This window comes from Heteronotia binoei, chromosome 13 (genome assembly GCF_032191835.1).
Source record: "Heteronotia binoei isolate CCM8104 ecotype False Entrance Well chromosome 13, APGP_CSIRO_Hbin_v1, whole genome shotgun sequence".
Lineage (NCBI taxonomy): Eukaryota > Metazoa > Chordata > Lepidosauria > Squamata > Gekkonidae > Heteronotia > Heteronotia binoei.
The window spans coordinates 60,582,647-60,604,941 of record NC_083235.1 but is presented as its reverse complement, the minus strand read 5'-3'; the positions used below and the strand labels follow the sequence as shown (position 1 = coordinate 60,604,941).

General features: G+C 44.8%; 1 protein-coding gene across 3 annotated transcripts in view; it reads right to left on the bottom strand.

Annotated features, from left to right (window-relative positions):
• Nucleotides 1-22,295, bottom strand: part of RBFOX3 (RNA binding fox-1 homolog 3) — a 509,742-nt gene that overhangs the window by 236,498 nt on the left and 250,949 nt on the right. For all 3 annotated transcript variants that reach the window (XM_060253332.1, XM_060253333.1, XM_060253334.1), the window contains one exon: nt 14,415-14,459. The gene's annotated coding sequence lies outside the window, so the exon portion shown is untranslated. The remainder of the gene's footprint in view (nt 1-14,414; nt 14,460-22,295) is intronic.

Sequence of the window (22,295 nt, the reverse complement as noted above, 5' to 3'; positions counted from 1 at the left end):
CATTTAAAGAGCTCACCATCCCTTTAAATATCTTCAGAGTAATCTTACACCTCACAGAAGATGTTTAAAGAGACCATGAGTCTTTTAAATGCCTGAGTTCTGCTGGGCTTCTATTGCCCTTGTTTTTTTGCTATTTTTCCCTCCATTGGAAACAATGGAGGATGGGGGAACCTTCATTGGGAGCCCATGGACTTGGACCCCCTGGTACAATCTTTTTGAAACTCAGGGGTTCTTGTGAGGAGAGGCACCACCAAATTTGCTTCTTCTACCCCAGAAAACAGCCTCCCCAGACACCCTTGGATAGATTTCTAATTGACTATAATGGTCCCCAATTTCCATCAGGTATATTAGAGTTAGAAGGCCACAATCTGAGACGTGGATGGCAAGGAAATTTGATGTATGATAAAACAAAAGTAATGAAGAATTCAATAATTATTATATTAGACATGCCATTTTGAGAATGTGGAATAAGTATAAATCTAAGTTCTGCCAGGAAATACCATTTTAGTTATCACCACAAGAAGCACATTTTAGAAAAGAAATGATGGTTCATAGAAATGGTTAACATACCTGTGTGTTAGAACTGCAACAAAGTGAATACAAATTAAAATCACAAGAAGACTTAATAGTCAAAAGCCATACTTGCCATTGGTTTATGCATTTACAAATCTTGGAAAGGTTCAAAGCTGATAAAAGGTATCATGATTCTGAGCAATCAAAGTCTCCGTTTGAAATAGAATTATGTACAGATGATGAACATGTTATTACATTCTAAAGCATTCTACATGGATAACCTGCTACAACATAGCCCCACAACAACAGAACACCACTGGTGGTCACATACAGCTCTCAACTCAAACTGGTTCAATGAATCATTAATAACTTACAACCCATGCTAGACAATGATACACTTCTCTCACTGGCATTGGGGGGGGCAAACCATTTCTTGCCCACAGACAGAGTCCTTAAGCAACTTCTCATCCACAATACTGCACTTCCCAACACAGACATGGACTCTGGAACCAGGGCCTGCAATAAATCAACATGCAACTCTGTCCCCATACTCTGAAAACACAATCACCATATCTAACAACACCAGCCATACCATCTCAGGTTCATTCACTTATTCATCTTCCAACATTATATATGCCATCAGGTATCAGTAATGCCCTTCCACTCACTACATCAGACAAACAGGTCAGACCGTACACAAAAGAAAAAATGGGCATAAATCTAATATTTAAAAATTCACAGCACTCAAAAATCAGTGGGAGAACATTTTAATCTTCCAGAATATCCCACTGCTGGCCTAAGAGCTGATTAGATTTACACTGTACATTTGCGTCCTGACTCCTTTCTTTGCAACATCCCTCCCAGCTTTTTACTGTGATAAAAGAAACCAGGAATCTCCATTCTTACTTGTATCTGACAAATGGAGCTTTGACTCGAAAGCTTATACCCCAAACATCTTGTTAGTCTCTAAGGTGCTACTGGACAGAAATCTAGCTCTTCTTTTGGTTCCAGTCAATGATTTAGGCCCGGGGTTTACGCTGCCTCCCAACCCAGAATCTGACAGAAAGGAGATATTGAACTGACCATTATCCCCATACTTGATAGCACCACACTCCAAAATATGAAGTTCATGGGGTTCAATGATGGTTTCCTTAATTATGCCTCACCACTATTACAGCAGAGGAAAATGCACCCCTTAAGGAAACAAAAAATTATCTCTGCTCCCCATTAAGTCACCCCCTGACAGATTTAAATCAGTCAGGATGGACAAGGATTGAGCAAGCAGGTGGCAGAATCCACCTCTCAAAAGGTACACATCATTGGGTTGTGCCAATTGGAAAGTACCCTTATGAACCTGTCAAAGGAGAGGCCTAAAGAACATTTAATACCACTTCGGGGCCACATGCAAACAAGGGCAGCCATAATCTGCAGCACGCCTCCCCGCTCTCAGCAAAACTCTTGCCAAGGGAGGAGGAAGGAACGTCGCTCCTGCTGCAGCAAATTAACAGCTGCCACTTCAAAGGAGGTAACTGGCAGCGTAATGCACAGCATGATCTCCCCCACCTCTCTTGGCAAAGCACTGGCAAGCTGGTGAAAAGAAACAGGTTGCATACTGCTCAGTCACAAACGTGAATATTTCAAAAAAAAGTGATGTCTTACCTTTTGGTGGGAGCGTCAACCCCTTGATAAGACAAGTTTTGCACAATTTTCGCAATAAAACCTAAGCCAACACTTTCATGCCAAAAAAAGTTTTCCAGTGCCAGCGAAGCACAAATAGTTTTGCCTATCATAGATGAAAACTGCCTTATACTGTCAGTCCATCGATCCTTCTAGCTCAGTATTATCCACACTGACTGGCAGTGACTCTCTATAGTTTCTTTTTCCCCAATTTTTTTAAAATGAAAATTTAATTGTCTTAAAATATACAAAAATATAAAAGAAATAAAAGATAACAACCATTACCCCAACAACCCAACAGATAACGCTGGATCAGCTGTTAAAACTTCCCTACAGCAAAGACAAGCAAAGGTGTCAATGAGGAACCTGCCACTCCCTTCTTCACACCCCACATCTCCCTAGAGAAAAAATCAAACCGTGGAAGCTGGAATTTCTTGGAATTATTTCCAGCTCATTCAGTAAATAAACAATAGGAAACTTCAGTGCTACAAACCTCTGTTGGTAAGTTCTTGAATTGGGTATGAAGGCTTTTTGAGATATTTTCCCCAAAATAAAATGTTCCCACAACTTCTGCCCTCTCTCCTGCATAGTTGGGATCTTTGCGTCTTTCCAAAGACTCTCTACAGTTTAAAGGACAGAACTAAGTCTTCAAGTGGACATGTCAGGGACTGGACCTAGGACCTTTTCCCTATGAAGCAAATGTTCTACACCAATGGCCTCCAACCCTTTTGGCACCAGGGACTGGTTTTGTGGAAGACAATTTTTCCATGGACTGGTGGGAGTGCTAGGGTTTCTGCTGCCCCAGGCTGCCCCCATGCCCACACTCCATCCATGCTCCCCATGGGGGTCTTTAAATGAGGAATGGGAGAAGGTCTCTGCTTCACTCCATGCAGCCCCAGGGCCAGCTGCCACTAGGCAAACTAGCCCCCCCGCCCTGCCCCCTAGGCAAATCTCTGTTTGCCTCCCCAGCCTCCTCCTCCCTCCGTTCTTCACAATTTTAAGGCCTGGGAAGGGGTGGTGAAGTGCCACGTTCCCGGTCTCTTTAAAGGCCAACCCCCCCATCACCTGATCGGCAGGAAAAACTGCGCCGAAGGTTGGGCTCCTAGGCCCCTCTGCTGTGCTCACAATCAGCGCTGTGGGCAGCAGCGGTGAGTGTTGTTCACCGCTGCTGCCCCCAGCACTGATCGTGAGTGTGTCAGAAGGGCATAGGAGCCCAGTCTTCGGTGCGGTTTTCCCCACCGATCAGGTGATCATGGGGGGGGGGGTCAGCCTTTAAAGAGCCTGGGAATGCGGCACTTCACCACCCCTTCCCGGGCCTTAAAACTGTGAAGAACGGAGGGAGGAGGCACAGGGGGGGGTGTGTGTGGCACCACACATGGAGGGGGGCGGCAGGGCAGTGAGTAGGGCTCGCCCTGCGCTGCCCAGTTGCTAACAGGCCACAAGATCACTACCAGTCCACAGCCCGAGGGTTGGGGACCCCTGTTCTACACTACTGAACCACGGTCCCTCTCCAATCCATTTTAAATCCTAACCCTGTTTCACAGTTAAAGATAAAATACAGATACTTCTTATTCATTATGGTCTGGGTTGCATATTAATTGGCACCATCTTCTAGACTCTCATCAGCTATACATTAGTATATACAGCACTCTCTCATGACGAGAAAACTATACCAATTTGAGGTATCGCTCAAGTAACAGAATACCCATTTTTACCAAATTCTATTAATTGAACCCACAAGCAATCCCAGTCCACAGCAGCCCATGTAGGGAAGGCATTCATTTACCCGAATGCTTTGCCTTCAATTTGGAACAATGAGGTAATATTGAAAATACAAAATAGAACTCTAAAATGTTGGGGTTTTTTTCAGTCAAAGTCATAGCAACATGCATGCTGTGCCACCACAGCTGCAAGACTCTCGGCACAATGCTAATAAAATAGTATGCTTGATCCAGCAAAAAGTTACAAGGAAAATTACTTTGAGTGTTTCAGCTGTAGAGCAGTAGGAGATTATGGCACAACTTTGTAGCTATGTTGGAAGGGTAACTGCTTTTCAGCACCCAGGCTGCGACGGAGATAAAACAGCACTAGGAACATACAAACAAACCCAGCAGGGGGATCCAAAATACTTCCAGGAGGGAATGATGGGACAGTGCAAGGAAATGAATCATTAATAGAAGACAGAAGCAAATCCTTACATTTCAACAACTCTCTTTTCAAATGACTTCAGAACAGCTGTGGTCAGAATACAACATGAGAAACAAGTTGCATCCATTCAAGTTAGCATAAAGAAAACATCTTTGGCGGAAGGTCCAAGGAAATTCTGTTCAACTGTTGTTTAATGTCTATTTCTACACAGTCCCTACCATTAAGTAGCCAGTATGCCTTAAAAATTGCACTTAGTTTTCAAGTACCTTGCTGCAGAGTCTACATGCTTAGGGTTTTGTGGGTGTATTTGCACTGGGGGATAGTCCCACTTGATTCCCACAACAATCCTATGAAACAAGATTACTTCATGTATATCCCCCCCCCCTTTTCCCCTAATGGGGACCCAAAGCGGCCTACAACATTTTATTCTCACACTGAAATCTCCCCCTTGGGCTTAGACAGAGAGGGACAGTAGTTGAACATCACCCTATTTTACCTCCTCTCTTCTTGCTTTACCCACTTCTGAGCTAGGTGCCAGAATCAGTCTTGTCCTTACTTCAAGACTTCTTAAGGCCCAGTCTCCCCTCTATCCAGAAGCCTATGGGTGTGGCCAATTCTGTGAGGGACCAATAACACCTTCTGAGAAACCCCTCGCCTGCCATTCTCCTTCTCCACCCACACAGCATAGCTTCTCAGCAGCTGATTTTCAGATAGCTGGTTGTCAATAAAGATGTGAAGGTCCAGGGAAAAAAAGGAAAAATTAGGGGGAAAACCCGTTTTCCCCCCATTTTTTTCCTGAAGCCTTTTTTTTCTCCTGAAAAATTGAAAAAAAAAGTTGTTTTGTGGAGGTTTTTTTTGTCTGTTCCACATAAACTAGTAAACAGTTCAGGAGATCGTTGTTCCATTTGTTACAATTACAAATAAAAATTGTTTAAAAATTGTTTTGTGGAGGTTTTTTTTGTCTGTTCCACATAAACTAGTAAACAGTTCAGGAGATCGTTGTTCCATTTGTTACAATTACAAATAAATATTATTTAAAAAGTAAATTCTGTTTGTAATAATTGTTTGGATATGCTATATTTTAATATGCTAGTTGTGATAATTTCATGCCAAGTAAAATTGTCCATAGTCATATTTTATGTTCCTAAAGTAACAGAATGACTTTCAATCTGGAAAAGAAAAAAAACATGCTAATGTAGCATTTTTTTTCAGGTTTTTTTTTTTTTTTTTAATTTCCATTTTTTTCTGAGCTTCAAAATTTCTGGAAATTTTACATCTCTAACTGTAAAAGGGCCAACTGTGAGTGACTGGCTGACTATTGGTGTGAGGATTTTTACAGTGTACATCCGTCACCTCATTGGGCCTGAACTGACAACACAGGGTGCCAAGGGGGGTGTCTGTGTGTCTAGTTTTGTCCATGCCACCTCCTGACAAGCTAGGATGTGACTGGCCCAACGTCACCCAGAAAGATTCCGTGGCAGAGTATCTGACCCTACATCTCAAAAGTCATAGTCTGGCACACTAAAAAGTACACCATGCAGGCTGTCAGATTCAATTGACAAACAAATGTCCCAAAGATACCTACCAAAATGCATAGCAGACTCAGAGACTATGCGAGCACTTGATGAAATGCCATCAGGCGGCTCCTAAGAAGGGATATATATGTGGTAATATGCATTGGCTCGTTCCTGCAGCTTCAGAAGTATGGCACTATAGCAAGTGGCAGTCCTAACTCACCAGATCAGGCTGGCATGACACTACTCAACTGATTAGCCCAAGTTTAAGGCTAATAATTCAGTCATCTGGCAAACAAAACACACACTGAGGTATGAAAAAAAGAAGGATGGATGGATGGATTTTGCATCCCTCTCCACCAGGCTCTTTTGCACTTTCATTGCCAGAAGCAGACACCCAAATATGTGAAGAACACTACAGAAATTTATTCGCTGCCTATTGAAAAGCTCAACTGTTAAAGAAAATAGAGAAAACCAGAGCTAGGAATTCAGCTGTGAAGCGTCAATGAGAAGCAAAGATTTCCAGCAGAAACTTCCTGTTAAGGAATGAGAAAATGAACAGGTCCAGCTGGGGCAATACCCACAGAAGGAATCCCATTGCCAGCTTGGTTTCATAACCATTTTGCGGGCGGATCCACTGATAACTTTTTAAAAGGCCAGTGAATGTAAGAGAGTATAACTCTGCTTAGGATTTCCCTGTAAATCTTCCATCTTTCATTTAATTCATGGTGTTATGCTGTATCATGAGTGTTTATATGGTCAAAACGGAAATAAAAGTGCCTTGACCCGGATAGCCAGGCAGAGCCCAATCTTGTCAAATTTCAGCTAAGCTAAGCAGGGCTGACCCTGGCAAGTACTTGGAACGAAGACCTCCAAGGAATATCAGGGCTGGGACTAAGAGGCAGGCAATACAAGTCACCTCTCTGAAAACCATCCTAGCTTCAATAGGGGTTTGCCAGAAGCAGGGCTTTTTTGTAGCAGGAACTCCTTTGAATATTAGGCCACACACCCTTGATGTAGCCAATCCTCCCAGAGTGTACAGGGCCTACTGTAAGCTCCAGGAAGATTGGCTACATCAGCGGAGTGTGGCCTAATATGCAAAGGAGTTCCTGCTACAAAAAAAGCCATGGCCAGAAGTCATGACTTCCAGGCATGCAAGCACATACACATACGAACAAAATATTTTTAAAATAATAAAGAAATGGAATCAAAGCTAACTGGAGAAAAAAATGAACTTCCTTGGCAGTTGGCATAAGACATTGAGTACCACAAAACTACAGGCACTAAGTGATACAAAGGAGTTAAATGCAGTAGGACTGCAAACACAAGATGAGGAGGATCTGAACACATGGAGAAGTTGCTGGTCAAGTATACAACAGACTTGCGTGGGAATTTAGAATTTAGCCCAATTTCTTTTACTGCTGGATTTTAATAGCAAACATAAAAATAAAGAAACCAGGCTCTGTAGCAACTGAACCTAAGTTCTGACAGAACTATTTGAATATTTGCCAATAACGTGATTGTAGCAAGGACCCACATACACCTGGATTCTGCAACCTTTCTTAAGGCAGGCCTGCAGGGGACTTCCCACCTTTACACTGAACTGAAGTATAGGAGACACTCTTGCAACCAAGAAGTTATCCATAAAGTGCCCTATAGCCATGCTTTTTCTGACCTACTACACGGGAGAATCTGTTGGGGGCAGGGAACTAATGTCAGATGTCTGTAGACATCACATAACCTGCAAGGACTGGGTGTGCTAAGAAGCATTCCTATACCCTTCAAAACACATGCATGGCAGTTGTACCTGGGACTTTCACAGAGATTGCTGATGGGGGAGAGTGTACTGGGTTAGTCCAGTCCACCCAAAAGCTGCAGCAAGCCATAAAAGGACTGTGGCCAACCCCCAGGCTGATCTTTGCTACTCTGTATGGCAGACCAGGAGGTTAAGTGGAATCCACATAGATGCTGCAGCCCAAGTGAGAGAATGCACAATGTGGTTGCTGTATCTTCTAGATCTTCTTCACACGCGTATAGTTCTGGGCATCATCTCAGTGGCCACAGGGCCATACCACAGTGCTAGCCTAGCTGGATGAGACCCCTATCTTCACCCACCTGTGCATAATGAGTCTGCTTACAACATCAAGACATTTCTGGGAAAGAGACTCTTGTTTTCTTGCCTCCACTCACCATTCCCTCCTCCCCTTCTGTTCTGGCTTTGAAAATTTTCTGGTTCTCAGTCTATCGATTTTAAGATCCAAGCAGAAATATCTGTAGCACTCAGGTGCAGTAACCCAAGAGCAGCCAGACGGCTCCAGCTGTCTATCACAGGCCATCCCCAGTTAGCCCACGTCATTGCTTAGCCAGGCTTAAAGCCAGAGAGAATACTGAGCCCTCAAAATCTGTGTGGAAAGAGCAAGGCAGGGCCATGGAGTAAGGGATTCTGCATTCCCACCTATGCATGCCTGTCACTGTGGTAACAACACAAAAGGCAACATTAGTGGTTAGAGGCAGCTGTCACCAGACTTGGTGATGCAGACCTGAGTGCAGGCAGGACTGAAAAAGTATGAATCCATGAGACAAAGTGGGTCGTCCTCCAATTCTCTGCTGCACCATATACTCAGGGATCTCAGACTGTGCTACTCATACTTGCACTGCTAGTCCTACCAATGGTGAATACTTCTGTGCAAATTTATTTCCAGCAACTTTACAACTGGGGTGCTGGTCTATCCCTCTGGTAACAAGCTAAGTCCAATCCCATAACTTGCCTATTCTGCTGAGCCCCCAATCTGATACACTTCAATTGTGCTCTTTTAACTCATCCACTGTCCCTCTGTCTCTGCATTCCTGTTTCCCTCATCATTAAAGCTAGCCACTTTCCACCTTATAGGAGCTTGCAATTGTGTAAAAGGTTAATATATTTCCGGTTCACCAGAAGGGCAGCTAATTAGCTAATGTGCTACCCCAACCCTCTTTCCTCCAGTCCCCACCTCAATTGCTTTCAACATCAACATGTGTAAACTGTCTGCTGCAATTACCTGCTTCCCAAAGCTATTACACACCACTGAAAACCATCCAGAGCAGGTGAGAAAAGCTCTTTCCTATTGATTCATAAAAGTTAGCTGGAAGGAGGACAGCCAACTCCTTCCATCTGAGGCAAAGGAAAGTCTTCATTAAACATTTTGAGAGTTACTGCTCTGTCTTTTGTCTAAGCATCATCTAAACATGGGAGGCAACATAGACCCCAAATACTGGAATTTATCTTTAGTGATCTAATTTTTTCAGGAAACAAGGCAATAGAAAAATGCAAAGAGACCAATAATAAATGCTATTTTTGTGTTCTGATCTCAAGTTGCCCCAAATTCATATTATGGAATTTCATACACTTAGGAGAAAGGAAAGCCCCTCCTCATATAGAAGGTCGAGTTTCATTGGGGGGGTTCTGTTTCAAGTCCACTGACAACAGCTACCCATTCACAACTCTGTGACAGATTGTTCTGATGTTTATATCCATACAGAAACCTCTGTATGTTCATATCCATACAGAAACATGAGACACCCCAAAACTTTTCAGAGCCACAGGAAGTAGGACAGAGCCCTTCTGAGGACTGAACTTCAATCATCAATTAATATATCCAATTCTTAATGTAGTGTATCGGGATAACGTAATAACACAAGGACATAAGCTAGCCAGCGCGGCCCTGCGCGGAGCGACCAGGCGGTCCCCGGGCGTCTCAGCGCAGGGCGCGAACACCCCGCCAATCACCAGATGTGGCGGGAAGTTCAACAGGCCAGGATTGGACTGGCCTGTCTGGTAGGAGGTTCCAGGCATTGTATATAAGCGGGACCTGGCCCACGTGCTCCCTCTCTTGTGACGTGCCTACATTAAAGCATGTTGCCCTACCAACATCTCCTGTCTCAGTACGTTACACTTAACATGGCCAAATCTGTGGAAACTTAAATCTGGAGATCAGAGTCATGAACAGACAAGACAAATCTTTCTACAAACCCTCCAAAAGCTCCAGGTTTGCAGAAAAATCTGAAATTTAAAAACTAGTACTGGGGGTGGTGGTGGTGTTACTAGTCCTCAAGTAACAGGAGCAGTAGTTGTATCTTTAAGAAATGACTGTCTTCTGCAGTGGCCATCGTGAGAATTGCCAGGCAACTGTATCAGTACTGCTTGCCTTCAAGCATTAGTTTCTATCAGCAAATATTTGCCAATAATCAGCAAAAGCCAAAGGAAGGGGCAGAAGGCAAAGGAATGGGCAGAAACCTTTCCAGGGCTGTTCCAAATTTTGAGGAAAGACTTCTCAAGGCCAGGATGACCAACATGGCTTACATGGCTCACCCATGACTGGCTGCTTGCTACTGCTCAGCAAGAGCCACCTCACCAAAAACAGTGCGGCACAATGGTCAGAGTTTCAGACTAGGATTTAGAAGACCTAGGTCTGAATCTCTAATCTGACATGAAAGTCCTCTAGGTGACCTTGGGTCAGTCACATTCTCTCAGGCTAATGTACTTCACTGGGTTATAAATGAGTACAAGAGTATGATATGAACTACTTTGGGTCCCTATTGTGAAGAAAGGCAGATAATGAAGTAAATAAATGACAACTATAGCTGAAGATGGGAGAAATAAAATGTAGGTTAGTTGCTGGGTGGAAAGTGAGGATATGAGGGTACCCAGGAGTAAGGAAAGAGGCAATAGTATGGGGAGGGGGATATAGGGGAAAGTGAGGTGCCTCCCACAAGTTCCCATCATACAACTGGTCCCGGCCTGGTGGCTAGAGCTGCACAACTGGACCATACTTTTTCCAGGAAAAGGCTGTCAAGCAGGAAGGAAGGTACAGATAAAAGTAGGGCGGCTGCTGGATTGGAAGGAGAAAGGAAAGCAAGAAAAAGATGAGAGGCTATGGGGGCTTTCATGGGAGAGAAAGAAGAAACAGTGGGCTGGGGAAATGAGATTACCCCCTGCAAGTCCTCGAGGAGCCTCCTTTTGTACTATACAATTGTTTAAATAAAATTACCAGAAATTCATATATTTTCAATGCTACCATCAGGGTGTGGAATGAGGGTAGCAGAGGCAATTAACACTTTGAGATACCCTATAAAGATATACAACTGCTATGTCAACCAGCCAGGCTGATTTTCATGACTCAGTCCAGCATGAAATGCCAGGCCATGGCAAGCCAACTGTGAAGGGCTCTTCTGGAATTAGATCCCCTAACTCTACTTCTTTCCCAAAGGTAGAGTCACCTGCTGTGAAGCAAGCAAGGGAAAAAGAGATTGGCATCTGATGCACTTCGCAGATGTGGTGCTAATTTAAGCAGGACACAAAAGGATGGGGGGTGAAGAGGGACTGAGGGGTGCAGAGGGAAATAGGCAAGGGCAAGAGGTTCACATGCTGCCAGCTGAGGGCCTGCATATGGCTTTTGGGCCAGGTGAATCTAAAGCCAATCCTTGGAAAGGTATTTTAGCTGTACTGTCCAGTCAAGGCACATTTTGTGAGGAGATCAAGGGACAGCTGGGCTTGCACAAGCACACAGGAGACAGATGTCAAAGCAGCTTAGTTTCACAAGGAAGGGGAACTACTTCAACATCCAGTGGGCCCTGTATGTTGGGCAACATCCACTAGTCTCCAGAGGATGGCACGAGACATGGAAAGGGTGTCCAGTGTTGCGCCTTTTTTATCCATTTTTGAGTGTCTCGCAAATGCAGCATCAGAATAGCCTCCTTGGATAAAATTTACTGTAAGCAAAATCTTCTGTTGCTGTGGAAACTATTAAAAATAGATTCTCCCGTGTTCCCTCACTCTCTCTCTCTCTCTCCCTCTCCCTCACACACACACACACACACACACACACACAAACACAGAGAATGAACATGATACAGCTGGGTTCCTTCACTCTGTGTTATTATTGCTTTTTAATTATGAATAATTTCCTCCCTTGCATGGGAAGATGGATTTCTAGAAAAGCGCAAAAACTTTCCAAACGGAGTCCCTTCAGGATACATATCAATATGCAAATGAAGGCCAGCATGCATTTCAGAATGTTTATGCCACAGGGTAAACACAACAACAAATCGTTCTAGATTAACTCTTCCCATGCCAGCAAACCTGAGCCTAGTAAAACCAGCCATTGGAGCTTGGATATTGTTTTTTCTAAAGGGGGGGATATTCTCTTTGTGGGTCAAGAACTTCAGTAAGCCTGCTACATTAGTGCAAGATACCATGATGCAGTTATGCCCCTGAGCCATTCTGCTTTCCATCTGTACACTTTCCAAGGAAGTGACTACAGTGTACAGGATTTCAGAAGACAGCTGGCTCAGTTCATAGTGTTAAATGCTAGAAGAGACCAACAATTAATTGAGCCCCAGAGTCTTGTCTGACACCAGCCAATTCATTATCTCAAAATCTGTAACAGTTGCCCATGTGTGCCCATCATCTAGCCATTTTGCTTCATGCTTGTTTAGTTTACTGAATTCATGTAAACTTGTGATGGGTTATTTCAAGAATAATTGCAGCAGCATGAAAACACATGCAGTCTGTGCACGTTTATTCAGCAAGTCCCATTGATTTCAATGGATCTTATCCACAAGTATGGATAGCATTGCATTCTAAGTTTCAAACAGACAGACCACAGTAATCAACCAAACAAATGAACAGCTCCACATAAAACTTCCTGCAGTTCTACATACTTTGACTATGCTTCGTGATCCTGATTACCCGTAGCTAAAAGCTGTTAAATGGATGTTCTCTCTGTTGGTCTGTTTAATCTTCTCTTCTGCATGGCTATCACAATATTTACTGGCAATGGTCAATCACTATGGTCACGTCAATCATTGCGATCACTCTGCCCGGCCTCCTGGAAACCCAGAGCACCAAATTTATGCAGCAATTAAGGCATACCTTTTAGAGAGAAATATCTTTAACCTCCTCCTTTTCCCAGATCCTGTGCTCAGTCTCCTCTTTAATCTAGCTAAATTGCTCAGAGACTAATAACTTTCTCTGCCACGAACTCATTTCATTGTGAACATTTGTTTGCTGATCTTTAGCCCGGTAGGCCAACAGAAGAACAGGCTCTCTAACCAAATATGCAAACAATAAATTAAATTCAGTAGCATCCCTATCTAATCACTAACATGGCTTAGGGCCATGGGTAAGGTCATGCAGATGAACAAACTGAGATCTGCTGCCTGTCTTAAAGGTCTCCACTGGGCTGAAAGAGAGCATTGGGCCAGATTCCAGCAGTTACCATCTAAAACAGGCACACATGAGACAGATTAGACGTCATAAGGAGGCCAGCATTACCTCTGGCAGAGCCACAGCTCAGCGATAGAACATCTGCTTTGCCTACTAGTAGGCTACATGTTCAATCCCCGGCAACTCCTGTTAAAAGGGTCAGGTAGTACTAGGCAATGTGAACAACTTCCATTTGAGATCCTGTCAGAGCAGGAAATACCAAACACAACAGACTACAATAATCTGATTCAGTATAAGGCGACTTGATGAGTACAACCCCATAACCTAAACAGAGTGTTTGACCGCCCACCTCCAATAGTTTTTAAGATGGAGAAGAAGAGTTGGTTTTATATCCCGCCATTCGCCGCATGAAGGAGTCTTGGAGTGGCTTACAATCCCCTTGTGTGCTTGCTGCAAGAGAATACATTTTTGAAGAGCAGCAGCATCCTTCAGACACAGAAATACACATACCAGCTCCCTGCCACAAGTGTACTGTCAGGATGGAGACAGACGACAGTTTTTAAGAGAGCAGAGAATGATATGACAAATTCGTCATTGCCCATGGCATAAACACTCATATTTTTTTGTTCCATCTCATCCAACAGGTTTTACAGGGTCTCGTGGTACTTGAAATCACTTCAGAACCTGCTGTTTAACCAGCAATGATAGTGAGACAAAATAAATGAATATATACACATCATGAGCAACAATGAACCCAAATATTAATTCCCTAAACAAAACAAAACACACCCTGGCATGTGACAGCGACCTCAACACCCAGCAGAGATACACCTCTGGACAATAAGCTGGCAATACCTATAAGGTGTACACTTCATTCCACTCTGTCCCAGTGTTACATGACAAGACTAGCAAGGTTACACCTAGGCTGACTATTCTTTCAGCAACTTGCACATTTTTACAATGAGTATGGGAAAATCCCCATGACCAATGTTTGGTACACAGGCACCAAAATATGCTTAAGCAACTATCAAAGGACTATTTTTCCATTATGTTTCAGTTCTCTAGTACTGGTGGTATATATAGCTGGGGTGGGAGACTTTGTTTCTCTGAAATCCATTTCTACACGAAAAGAAAAAGCCATGAAAACACATGAGTTTTTGAAGGAACTTCTAAAACCCATACATTCATGAAACATATTGGCACAAACCATGTTGGGACGTGTAGAAAAAGGGTGCTCCCTTTTTGCAAAGAAAGTCTATGCAATGACCAACAAAACCAGCAATTTGTTAGCAAATTTACCAATTATGATATGAACTTCTTTTGGATTTAACAGCTATTAAGAAGCAGGAAGTACTCACAGCTGTCCCAGACTTCGAACTTGAATTCACTCTGTTCAGACCTGCCTCTTGGAGAGAAAAGGAGAGATGATTAAGGGAGAAAAATGACAACTACAGGGCAACTCTGCCTCCCCTTGCTCATACACAGAAGTAAGATGAAAGATAAATGCCTCCCCTAGTGCAAGAAGTGCCTGGAAACGGAGTGCGGTTGCTAAACAAGGAACTTTCTGTGCTCTCAGTAAGACTGGGTCACGGCCCATCTACACTTAATTCTCAGTAACTACATTTATATTCAGCCAGACAAATAGATTCCACAAACTGTGGGTTAAATGTGGGATAATTACACCTTTGTACATTAGGAGACAGCAGTCCCTAGCCTCATATATGTGAAAAAGAATGCATCCACTATCCTGCTAAAAGTGTAAATTGGCAGGATGTGTCCCAACAGCAGTGGTTGAGTAATTGCCAGTGATTTCATTCCTCCCCTTTCTCTTCTCATTCTATGACCGATGCCTTCTTCCCTTCACCCTCTCTCTCTTTGTATGTGTTAGGAATATGTAGCTGTTTATATTGCTCAGTATTGTTGGTATTAGTATTCCTTGACTGCAAGTGCCAATCAGAAGGATGTGGGACTCCAGAACAACCAATGCATGCACACAAGGCCTACCTGGCTTGTGCTGTTCTGGTGGTCACAAAGCAAGACAGTGACCTCTTAAGTTTTTACACACTTTATGTTCACAGAATCCATTTAAAATTTTACCTAATTTCTCTCTCTTTGCTTGGTTTCATGAGCCATTTGGAAATCACTGGATATTACACTGTGATTATGCTACTGCAGTCATTTACAACTGTCCTGTCCTGTTCACACAGGAAAATCCACTTGTGAACTATTTCTAATAATGCAATACCTGAGTGATGTGTGGATGCAGTGACTATTCACGGCAGTCTTTATTTAGTACTTCCTACAATTCCTTTTCACACCATTTCAAAAACCAGCAACTCTTCTCAACATCTGTGGCTAAAGTAACTTTTTGAAATCACTCTTCACCGAAAATAAGTTTCTCAGATGTTCCAATGCAATATTACTTTGATACTGAAGACTTCTTTCTAACAGGGGCAGCAAACAAACTCCCTATGGTTTTACATAGACAAACACATCCATTTACAGCAGTGTTTCCCAAAGTGGGCGATATTGCCCCCTGGGGGGCGCTGGAACGATCCAGGGGGACAGTAATAGCCTTGGGCGCAATTGGGGGGCGGTGAATAAAAATAAGGGGGCGGTGGAAGCATAAAGGAAGGAGAGGAGAGAGTGGGAGATGTCGAAACATCACATTTCTGGGAGGGGTCCAGAATTTCTAATTTAGAGAAAAATTCCAATTAACAAAAAAAGAGGGCTCCTTTTTGTCTTCTACTTAGTGCGAATTCACCCAATTAGACTAGTAATGAGGACCAGAATGCCTTCCAGTTAAATATAAGAAGGATGCAGTTTATTTACAAGACAGAATAAAAAAAATAGAGGTGTACAGACAAACAAGACAGACAGAAACAAAAAACCTTAGTAGTCTATCCTAGCCAATACTTGCTATAGCTAGCAGTTTCTCAAGGTTGCTTGCAGTTTCTCTCTCAGAAATACAGTACAAGTCAGGACAGTGGAAGCACTGAGACAATTACACAAACTTCTCTAAAGAGTTTCAACCTGTAGCTTGCCCCTCACAAGGTTTTCTGCAGAGCGTCAAGCTTCCTACAGTCCTCTGGTTACCAGATGGTTGCTTCTGTTGATTTCAGCTAACCGCAATGCCCCAGACACAGAGACCGATTTCTCACTCGCCTTATGGCACTCTCAAGTTCCTCTTCTCTGTGGGGCTTCCCTCTGATTTCACACTATCTGTCCCGGGACTGCAGCTAACGTCCGCTTTTTCACACCACAAACAAAACTGGGTTTTGGAGGTTTCTGTTTGCAGTGCGAAAAAGCCGAAGCTAGCTGCAGCCCCAGGGCAGATAGTGTGAAGTCAGAGAGAAGCCCCACTGAGAAGAGGAGCTCGAGAGCGGCATAAGATGAGTGGAAATCTGTCAGAGTGTCTTCTGCAGGGCCAGCGCATGGGAGTAGGTAGGTAGGCGACCACCTAGGGTGCCACCCTGCCAGGGGGCACTGCTGGGCACCCCCTTACTCCCCCCTTCTCTTGTGGCACAACTGCACCAGCCAGCAGGCAAGCCAAGAGCCCCAAGTGGTGCTGCCATGCCGCTGCTTTTCTTCGCAGGGCAAACATTGCCTGTGCTTGTCAGGAACTTCCAAAGAAGCCTACGAAGAGTGCCCCATTTTACTGCTGCCCGCTGCTTTCAGGTTGAAAGCGGCTGGGCTGGGCACCTTCCCATTGCGTTAGTTGGAGCTGACAAGGGGAGGGTGGATAATAATTATAAAGATATTTCAAAAATTCTCTGTGTATGGGAATGTTACTACGGTTGATTTTATAAAATAATTTTAGAATTTCAAGCTTCAAAGTGTCTTCTTTACAACATCTTTGTGTTTACTCTGTGTGCAAATATGTCATTGCATCTTTTAGTCCACTTCTTGAAGGCAGATTTCCAGGGGGGCGCTGCGTAACTTTTTTTCTGACAAGGAGGCGTTAGGCCAAATAAGTTTGTGAACCTGTGATTTACAGGGAAGGTAGAATGGAGCTTCCCGTGTGGTTGAGGCGACAACTCCCACTCTCTGCCAGCCCTGGCACCAATCCTTCTCAGGCATCCACTCTCACATTTCCACATTCGACGGCATGAGCACACATTGCAGGCACAGGGGGTACACACAGTGGGGATTTTCACTGGTAAATAACCACACACCTCCGTTTGTATCTGTCTGAACAAAACAAAAACAAAATCCAAACCACCTCTGAGAGCACAGAGAGAATCAAGGCAAGATACATGATACAGAAGCAACTAATCAGGGTGGCAAGAATAATGGATTGAAAAAAATTGGCTAATACAAGTGTCTCCTGAAATTGAAGGGAAAGTCTTCTATCTAATAAAAAAAATAGCATACTGCATACTGCTTCTGAATCAGGAACGGTGGACAAAAGAGAGTGCAAGAGATGCAATGTCAGGGCGCAGGTTATCACTGCTCATTGCTGCAGCATAATACAGAGAGGCAGAAAAACATAACCACACTGCTATCACTTGCAGCATGCGAACACCCTACCTACATTGGAATTAGGGTATAGGCAAGGCAGGTTCATGAAAAGCTTAGCATGGATATGTCTAAGCCCTGTACTTGGCTAGAGAGTGAACAACTGTGCATTTTTAGTTTGGAACAGGCTTCAGCATGCTGGATGCTGAAACATTCCAACACAGCTTTGTTTCCAGGAAGATTATCTGTCCAAATGCTTGAGAAAGCTCCTTTATAAAAGAGGTATGATTCCTGGAGTCTCATCTGTGCCCACTGTCTTTCCCCTGCATGAACTTGCCAATCCTGTCTGTTTTCTGAAGTTCACCACTATCAAGGCGCTTCAGAAGAAGTTCTATTGTACGAACAGCTAGATGCAGCCCTGCTTCTCTGTGTCAGCAGATGGCAGACCTCACCAGGCATTTTGAGCCTAGCAATTCCAGTTCTGGTGCAAAAAGCGCGCCTGTATGCAAAATAGTGTTTAGGCGTAAATTAATTATACCTTTGGAAGAATCATAAAGGCAGCAGTTGGAATAATGAGCTACGGATAGGGTTACAGCTAGGGGTGTGCAATTTTTTAAATTTGTATTTTTCAGTTTGGGTCTATTGTACCTGAAAAAAATTCAGTATTTCTGAAAAATTCTGGATCCCAATACCAGTATGGTATTTGCATCTGGGATTTTTCAAAGATCCCAACACTTGCAGGGTCCAAAAGACCCAAGAAGAAAAATACTGGTTAAAAAAAAAAAAAAAGCCGGTCCTATCCTGCAAGAGAAGCTGGCCCCAGGATCTGCTCTCCACCACACACAGATCCTGGGCTGGGATGGCTTCTCATGCAGCCTGGTTTAAACCACACTGCAGGAGAAGCTGGCCCTAGGATCTGCTGTGCTATGGCTAGCAGATTGCTCCCTGCAGAACAGCAGCTCCTGGGGCTGGCCTCTTCTGTAGCTCAACTTAAACCAGTCTGCACGAGAAGCCAGCCTCAAGCCAAGCTGGTGGGAACAGTCTGCTCCCCCCAAGCATAGCTGATCCTTGGACTATCATCTTCAGTCCCTTTATACTTAAAAGGGACTGATGTAGAAGCCCAACAAACAGCTGAGAAGTGGGAGCAAGCTGCTCCTGCCTCTCCACAACTTTTGGATCAACTGGTAATTCCCAAATATACCTGGGTTTTTCTTCAGATTTTTTTCAGTTTTCTTGAGAAAACTCAGACATTTGGGAAAACTGAAATATACTCCAAAAATACTGATAAGGTGTTTTTCAGGTATATTTTCGCCTCAGGTAGATCTGAATGCACACTCCTAGTTACAGCCTTCTATTTGCCAGATAGCAAATACAATAAATGATAATTGTATGAACATATTGGAAAATGTGAAATCAATGGAGAAATAAAAGAACATCTAATAGAAAAATATAAATCACAACTGAATAAAAAACTGGTGTTTCCATCTTCGCATTTCCACACAGGCAAACCCTCTATTCAATGCGGCTGAGAATCTGCCAAATAATTCATTAAAGCAGGGTTTCCAAAACTCCCCCCCCCCCCCCGCCATGGCCTGGTTATTTCTACACTTCTCCCTCGTGGCCTGCTAAAATTTGGGGGTGGAGCCAGGAGACTTTGGTGGTGGAGCCAGGAAAGTACAAACATGCTTAAAATTCTTGCAATGTTTTGTTTAGGAAGGTAGGGGAATAGTGGGATTTTGCAATGCAATCTTAAAAATAAAACATCAAGAAAAAGCACAAGGTTCACATGCAGAAAACTAAAAATATATAATGCTCTCAGCCTGGGAAAACATGAAATAGCAGGGCATTTCAAGCTTCTTCCTCCCCCCCCCCCCCCAAGGTCTACTCAGATTAGCAATGGCAGGGAAGGAAGGAAGGAAGGAAGGAGGGAAGGAAGGAAGGAAGGAAGGAGGGAAGGAAGGAAGGAAGGAAGGAAGGAAGGAGGGAAGGAAGGAAGGGGAGGGGAGGGGAGGAGAGGAGGGAGGGAGGGAGAAGACTGACTGACAGAGGGATGGAGTGGAAAATAAAGCTTCCCTCTGGCCAGCGTCTTTCCCTTTATTGCCCCACACCTCCGTCCCATGTGCCTTCTCCCTTCCCCATTCACCCCTCTGCCTGTCTCACAGCCCTCTCTCCATCCCGTTGCTGCATCCCTGTCATGAGCCCTGACGAGGAGCTGGAAGGGTTAACAGACATGGAAGAGTTCCCAGCCAGTTCCTCAGCTAAACAAACAGCAGCTGGCCCCTCAATCACTCTGGAGGCACCAGTGTCAGATGTTGACTATCGATCTCCTCCAAGCTCTCCTCCTCCCATCTCAAGAGTTCGAAGCAGGCTCCGGAAAGAACTTTCAGAGTGAAAACATGAGGCATGCTGAGGCTTCAAATTTTTCAGCCCTGAGTTCTAACAGATTCACTGCCATCCAAGGAGCAGGCTGATTGAGACTCCCATATAGCTCCCACCCAAGACCTGGTAACCTTATGGAAGCAACAAGTCTATTCTCTGGCTTGCATCCACACTCCTTCCTGATTCCTGATCCTGACCTGCTTGATCTCTTTGGCACCCTGACCTTTTGGCTTTTGGACACTTACTTCTGATTCCGGTTTGTGATTCTGCATTGGTGACTTGGCTCCTGCTTGACTTCCTGGACTTTGACCTTGGACTGGCTTTGGACTCCTGCCTGCCTGCACCCTGAGAACGTGACAATCCCTCTCCCCCTCTGCCTTTGCCCCACCCCGGGCCAGCCCTCCTCCTGTTATCTTTCTGCTTCACTCCGGCCGGGCACAGGCTGCTGGGGATGTCAGGGCTGCTGCTGCTTCAGCCGCTTGAACCTGGATGTCACTCCTCCCCTCCCCCCACTATCGTGGAGACCATCGGAGCTGGCCACAGTTCTCCTGATGGCACTGTCATCGGGTGCTGCCAAGGCTGGCCTGGGAGGCTGCACCAGGAGGACATGCTGGGCGGGACCACCCCCGCTGCTGCTCCTTGTTGCTGCATTGGGGCCCCACTGTGCTCACCACCAACAGCGAGGGACGGGGATGGTGTGCGTTCAGTGGGGCCCCAATGCAGCAATGAGGAGTAGCAGTGGGGGTGATCCCGTCCAACACATCCTCTCAGCGCAGCCTCCTGGCAGGCCTTGGCAGTGCCCGATGATGGCATTGCTGGGAGAGCTGCAGCCAGGCCTGATTATCTTCACGTTGGCGGGGGGGGAGGAGCAACACCCAGGCCCGAGCGGCTGAAGCAGCAGCAACTCTGACGTCCCCAGCAGTCTGTGCCTGGCCAGAGCGAAGCTAAAGGATAGCAGGAGGAGGGCCGGCCTTGGGGTGGGGCAAAGGCCGAGGGGGAGAGGGATGCAGCAACAGGATGAAGAGAGGGTATGGGCAGCATGGCTTTCTCTATGGGAGGCATCCATAGCCCAGTATAGAGGCGGGGCCATGGCCCGATACCGGGTTCAGACCCGGTAAATGGGAAACGCCGCACTGAAGGATAAATCATTATGTCAGCCAAAAAGAAAAGTCTTCAAAAGGTTGGAATAGTTAAGAATTTTAAATAATCTGGAAGCTCTGAAAAATATGGGGTGCTCAGTCCCCAGAAAGAGGGACACATTTTCTTTTGGCATCACTACATAACTCAAAATGGTCCCTTCATTCAAAGTCAGTGAGTATCTTATTCATAACTGAAGGGAGTTCTGAGGGAAAACTTGGATAGTGACTCCACAAGACTGAAAGTTTTTCATCTACTATCTTTGTCCAAGAAGATACAAAAGGATCAAGCTCAGCCCAGACCCGTAGCTAATGGTGGGGTCCCTGTGATCCTGCCCCCACCACTTTAACTCCAACGCAAGGGACCTTGCCCCACACTGTTTACCACCCCAGCTTCCAGCTGCATCCACCATTTACGTGCACGTTGCTCTAGGATGTAGAGGCTTCCAGTGTGCTTTTCCCAGGGAGCCTGTGGTGGCAGCAGCAGCTGCTTCCCATGTGGTTGTGGTGAAAACTTCCACTCCCTGCCAGCCCTGGCACCGATCCTCATCAGGCATCCACCCTCACATTTCCACATTCCTCACCCACCTTTCCAGACTGTTCCCGGCAGCTCACAAGAGAAAAAAACCTGCCCTGCAGGTATTCTGCTGGAAGCCAACCTCTGGTCCTTCCAGTGCAGAGACAGAGGAAGGCCAGCACGGAAAGGGAAGGGGATGACCTTTCACCAAGTGGCTCAGCCATGCATGGCTCTGGGCAGCTGGCCTCAATCCCCAAGAGAAAGGGATCCCCATCCCATGGACCTTGGCAGAGGCCTTTCCCAGCCCCCTGGCATTTGGGCTTTGATGGATCAGAAGGAGTTCAGCTGCAGGGTTCTCCCATGGATATTTTTGTCCTGAAACCATGCAAAGAGATTTCCTCACCAGTTGCCCTGAGGGATGGCAACCCTGGGAACACTTTCCTGGGAGTAAGCCCATCGAACTACATGAGACTCAGTTCCCAATTCCCCTTTATTTTGTGATGTCATTTTGGGCCCCATGGCCCTCACCACTTTCCCCACTGCCCCCTTCCATTTAAAATTTCCTAGCTACAGGCCTGGTTCAGTTCATTTTAAGACCAGGAAGAAAATCCTGGTCTAATAGGAAAAATCTGAATTTCATCACAGCTTTCCATGCTAGCAGGGAGAGGGAATCAAGACCATCCTCTAAATATAAATTGGAATTTGAAAAACCATTAGGTACTTGAAAGATGGCACAGAGAAATTTTGAC